Here is a 6002-nt window from a genome sequence, read left to right as displayed (position 1 = left end):
TCGATTCATCTAATAATTGACTGTGGCAAATAGTTATCCAAACAGCCTTCTTGGCGGATGTTAGCTATTGGTCAATGGCAGCCGTCTATATGAGAGTCTCGCGTATGACGACATAGGCAAGCTACCGACAGCTTCGAAACGGGTGAGGATAAGGCATCTGTTTGAAAAGAAGATGTTTGAGAAAAAGGTGACTTCACGCTCCACTTGTGAGCTTCACGCGCTGCGCAAGACTGCAAATTTTGGCTGAGATGTTCACACGTAGCTTATGATACTCGCGTAAAGCGTTTTTTCACCAAGCCCGAGGGGTAGTCCAGAGCCCCTTTAGTACCCATGGCTCATGTTAACCATTGAAGCTGATATATAATTATTGCCTTAACACCCATGTCTTTCTTTTATATATTCTGCGTGTTCACTGCATTTTACGTCACGAATACGCCAGTCGTCATTCATTAGTCTCCACCGCAGAATCATTACCCTCTCTTCTATTATTCTCCAAGTGCACGCGTCATTGCGGCGCCATCTATTGGGTACAGGCGAAGACACCGCAACGAGACCAGGCATACAGAGAGCCAGATTCCGGGAAAGCGGGTGGGTTTACGCCTAGGAAGCTATCGCATTAACAAAAGAGCAGCAAACCTTGCGGCGTGTACGCCACGAGCACGGCGCACTCTACGAAGGTCCTCAGGAGCACGAAAGTCCAGACGGAGGCCGCCATGACGGTCGCCGTGGTCTTCAGGCTTACGGTCGTCGCCGGAGGGATCTCGCCAAGCCGCCGAGCGAGGCGACAGACCTGGCCTTCCTTGCGGATCAGGGCTTGGCCCGAAGCCAGCGCGATGGCTGTCTTGAGGAAGGAGAAGGCCGAGGCCCAGAACTGGCCCCGCAGGCATGAAGCCAGCGAGGCCACGACATGGGCACACAGGATGCCCAGGACAATGCAGGTCCAGGGTGACACGTGGTCGTACCAGGAAGCATGGCTCTCGCTGTGCGTTTCTTGCTTACCTGCGTATATAGAGCACCACGTGTAAAGCGTGGTACAGAGCTGTTGCTTCTTGGTGCGCCTTTCATGACTTCTTGGTCTACTCAAGGACAAGGGCTCTTGGCAGGCTTGGCAACAGTGTCAACTGGCGAGACTATAGCTGTTAGTTTTGCCTAGGAGTGTTGGGAGTTTTAGATTTAGTGCAACCATTACGAACTTGGCCTTGTCACAGGATTCCCGGGTCGATGCAAGTCCTGGGCGACACGTGGTAAAACCACGTGAGGGTGTCGCTGTCCTTCATTGCCTTTCTCAATTACCTCTCTACGGAGGTCGATGCGTAAATCATCGTGCAGAGTTGTCTGTCTTGGCACGTCCTCCGCATGTCCTCAGTCAAGAACAGCGGCTCTTGGCAGACTTTGCAGAAGTGTCAGCTGGCGACACTATAGAGTTGTTGGTTTTGTCAAGGGCAAAGCTAACAGACATTTATGCAGTCTGTAGACTTCTACGTATTTCCAGACTTTTACGAACTATTCGAATACATTTTTGTAGGTGTATTCCGTAGACTATCTACCGACAGACTTCCTATGAGTATTCCGTAGGCTCATTTACAAAAAAAGTATAATTATAAATCCACGCATTGTCTGTTGACAGTGTAGCCATTATGGTCCCGCAGTCTCATTGGTAGTCTGCAGGGTGTCTCCAGCCTTCGTTAATTACTATGAAAAAGAAAGAAGAAACGCACGGGGTTGAAGGGTTCTCGATAAATAAATTGGGGGCAATATATGAACTTGGGAGGATTGCGCGTGCGCCTCCTGTTTATAGTAAACAGCTCGCAGCAGTGGCTCTGTGGCTCTGGCATAATGCTACCGAATGCGAGGCCCCGAGTGCGACTGCCTGCGTGCTGCAAAACATTGCGTCTGCGCTCTCTTGCTTACCGCTGTAAAGGCCGAGAACTCGAAGAGAGAACAGCACTGGTCGCAGCTGCTGAAAGACGTTGCTAGGACCGTCTTTGGTGCCTCGGCGGACGGTTCGTTGCCGCTGTCTCGCGGCGAAGCCGGAGTCGCTGCCAAGCACGAAGATCTTTCTCGGTGGCCTCGAGAAGTTCTGCATGTTTCGGGGAAGATGACACTGCGCTTCGAGACGACGTCGAATCTGCCAGCAGTGGGCGGTGTGTCTTTCACAGCGTTCGACGCGTTTCTTTTTTCTTTTTCGACTGTCTTGAGGTCACAGTCAGTCACGCGATGTTGTGTACGTTTGTCCGTGGCTTCCCTTTCTTCTCCGTCTGGCGGACAGGTCTTTCACAAGCGATCGTGCACTACCCTATAGTAACTGCCTAGAAGCCTTTCTGGACCAGATGAATCGCAGTTCTGAACAAATCGTTGAATGTCTTGTCGTTCATAATTTACGGCGTAGGAGTTTCCGTCCAGACTTTGGTTTCTTAAGGTGCCCCGTTTTTCCCTGTCTCGACCTCTTCTTGCCTCCTTCAACGGCCCTCCGGGTGATAGTCGTTGATTAGCTACTGATAAGAAAATGGCTACCGAACACGCTTCTTGAACGCACTGGAAAGTCGGCTCATCCTAAATGACTCGAGGTATATACCTTTTTCTTTTTTTTCTGCCTCAAACTTCTTCAATGATTTATTCTCGCCTCCTGCAGCGACTCTTTGAAAGTCAGTTGATGATTAGATGCCGGTAAACTAAACGTTACGCACCAAGCTAACTGAACACCCTGCCTTATTTGCTGCGTAAATGACCTTGCAGAGGTGACAGGTATGGCAGGACAGTGCCCGCACGCGAGCTTTACTTACATTGAACGTAAAAGCGTATAGCTCCTTTCGTCTGGCAGTGGTGGTCGATAGGAAGCTGCGTTTTGCCACTTTTCTTCTTGCGCGACTGGCAATTTGTCTACAGAGGCGGCAACGTCGAAATACGGTGTAGAATGGACCCTGACCTACAGCTTTGAGAGTCGTAAGCGCTCGCGCGTGAACCATCAGTCTCGGTGCTCGAGTACGTCAGAGACGTTCGAGTCACGGCATATGCGTACGCGCCCGTTGTTCATTAGGTGTTCATTAATTTTGCACAGCATGCCGGAACATATAACTGCGTTGTTGTAAAAAAACATTCTAATGTGAGACGCATAAGTGACTGGATATTGTGTTTTGTTGTTGCATGGTAATAGAACCGTCTGCGTCGTGCCTGTGAGTGTGACGCAGCGTTCGGGTCACACTGGAGACATGCGCCCGATGTCTATAGGCTTGCATTTTCGTATCGATATTTAACTGTATTTTTAAGTTTATAACTTTACCGTAAGGGTGGTGTGTGCAATATCTGACATTTCCGTTCACCCGTCAATTTATTATAAGAACCAGCCACAGTCACCTTAACTTGAAATCGGTCGCCAGGGTTAAACCAGGTTCTCTGTGATGGGCTGTTTCAACACCTTCATCCACAGAACGCTTCAGAAGCTTTCACTGTATTGGAAGCCAACGTCGATTAGAAAAGCATACGTTACACTGTGGTGTACACAATTTTAATGTTGACATAGCAGCCATTGTTGGGAAGGAAGCCACTGACCGCATGACCGCTGTCCATCCTTGGACGCGTGTAATTGGCACCCTATTCCCTCCCCACTTCTCAAAGGTTCCAAGCCAGCTGCGGTGGTACAGTTCGTTTATTATTTGTTTGCAACGACACCTACCGTTTCCATGGTAACGTCCTGCACAAATGTGTACATATACGCTATCGCCTGTGAAACGGGTCTTTTTATTGCGATAGCAATTCCGCCATGGTCGACGTGTGGTGGTCCGTATGAATTCTTCAATATACTAGATAGACGCTATAATATTTGAAATGCCAAAGTTGCTCTGACCAAGTTTTACGATGACGGTGTACTGACCAAGTTTTATGGTCTTTACTGATTTATTCGTCAGAATCTTGCAATTGCGGAGCACGAAGAACAGATATCAAACACTTCACACGCAGTATGTGCCTTTTATAATAATTCGCTTAAAAAGTTTCAGAACAGCATTAGGGAAACCTGAAAGGGAGGCGATTTCGGTTGTACCGGCCGGCGCCAGTGCTCTTTAGGGACCTAATATTTCACTGCTGGGCCGACTGATGCCCGTGAGCCTCATCTCGAGCAGCGTCGAGGTGCGACGCGTGCAGTGCCGCTGGCGGCGCTCGTGATGGTAGCGTTTTTGCGAACGCCTGGTAGATGCCAGGGCGCTGTGCCTCCTGACAAACAGTAGTTACACTACGTGCTGCTTGGAGCTATGTCGCAACTGCGTCTAATTACAATATCACTCGAGCAGTTCAAGCGCAGCGCCAGAACCTTGCTATCACTGTCGATGCTATCGCTGTAGAAGCTATCGCTGTCGACGCTTCGCCCTTCGGGCGAAACTGCCTACTTTTGCACGAGACACCTTAGTGTGCAGAAGTCAGCTTCGCCAAACCTTCTAGGTTACGCGAGCATAAGCGATGCGTTTGATCACAGCATTCCCTTTATACAAGGCGTCGCCCGTAAAGCTTCCCCTCCGCGCTGGTTCATTTGACAAAGCTGGGGGTGTCGCAGTTCATTTATTATCCGCGTGCGACGACGCTTACCGTTGTTATGCTAACACCGCCCTGGGTCTGACATATTACAAATGCGCGCATATACATGCGCCATAGGCCTTCCTCGCTCGATACCGGTTCCCGTGCGCAAGCTATCGCCTGTAAAACTGGCTTCTCCCCGAAAGCTCTCATAGTGCGGGGAAGTCGGCTTTGCCAGACGTTCTTGGTTTGCGCGCGTGGACGAGGTTTTTGGTGGCTCGCTCCCTGATACAGGATGTCACCTGCAAAGCATGTCTTCCACGAGGGTTAGAAACGGAAGCTGTTGAAAGTCCAAATGAGTTGTAATATGCAATCTTGGATGGCTCCGGCGTAAATCTGGGCGGCTAATGCGCAATCCCATAGGCAATACATTGCTTGCGGTTTATCGTTCACAGTTAATAAGTACATGCGGAATCACTGAATAGAGGCTTTCAGCATCTCCGCCATCTTGTTACACTTGAAGTAATACCACAACACCGAAGACGTCAACGGCAGCGACATCGGCGCTAGTGCTGCCACGTTGTGGCAATCTCTTCAAACACGAAGGTAGGTTAAAACTGCGCGAAAAACGAGGACAGTGAAAGAAACACACAGCACGCCACTGCGCTCGTGCTGTGTTGCGTGTTTCTTTCGCTGTACTCGTTTTTCACGCAGTTTTAACCTACCTGCAAGTATGAACCAACTAGCCCTCAAAAACGTCCTACTAAATTATATTTCTTCAACCACGGCGAACTGCAAGCGTTGCTGTGTTGCGTGATTGTTGTGGCAGGGGACGAAAAGAAAAAAAAGAAAGAAACCCGCATCCCAGTAGTGATAGTTGGTGCCGACGCCTTTAAACCAACAGTTGGGGTAGACATGGTCGTTGCAATTATAGGTCTCTGTGCTCCAGTTGACGTGACTGACTCAGGATGGCGCCACCAGTGCTTGCTGAGCATATGCGTGACTCCAGTGTGCCGGTATCCGTAAACAGCTGTACGTTTACGACAGCCATAATTCCCCGAGTGACTTGCCACGAGAAACGGCGTTTCGATTACATGTTTATTCACAAAGACAACTTACACAATAAATTTGCGAGGACATATATGTCTTCTGGCACCAGAGGCCAACTTCGACGACCCATCGTGCCTCAAGTGTTGCCCACGTTTCTTTGTCACCCCTCACCACGGAGCAAGAAATATAGGAGTGGAAACTCCGCTGTTTGCGGCGACCAGAAAAGGTCACAAGCCCGCGGATATATTTTCATGCTGGCGGCACCTGGCGGCATGGGAAGAAATTACCGCCGTTTCGGTTGCCAGAGCAACCGGTCGAGCGTGTTGCTCCCGTTCGGCCGCGCGCGCCTGACTTCTACTGAGGGCACTCTCGTGCGCTTCTTTACCGCTTGTAGCCATTTGAGCACAGTAAAAGATGAAACGCGTTTTCCATGACAGCTATAAGAT

Source organism: Dermacentor andersoni, chromosome 8, assembly GCF_023375885.2.
Source record: "Dermacentor andersoni chromosome 8, qqDerAnde1_hic_scaffold, whole genome shotgun sequence".
NCBI classification, from domain to species: Eukaryota; Metazoa; Arthropoda; class Arachnida; order Ixodida; family Ixodidae; genus Dermacentor; species Dermacentor andersoni.
Note: the sequence above shows the minus strand (reverse complement) of the source record.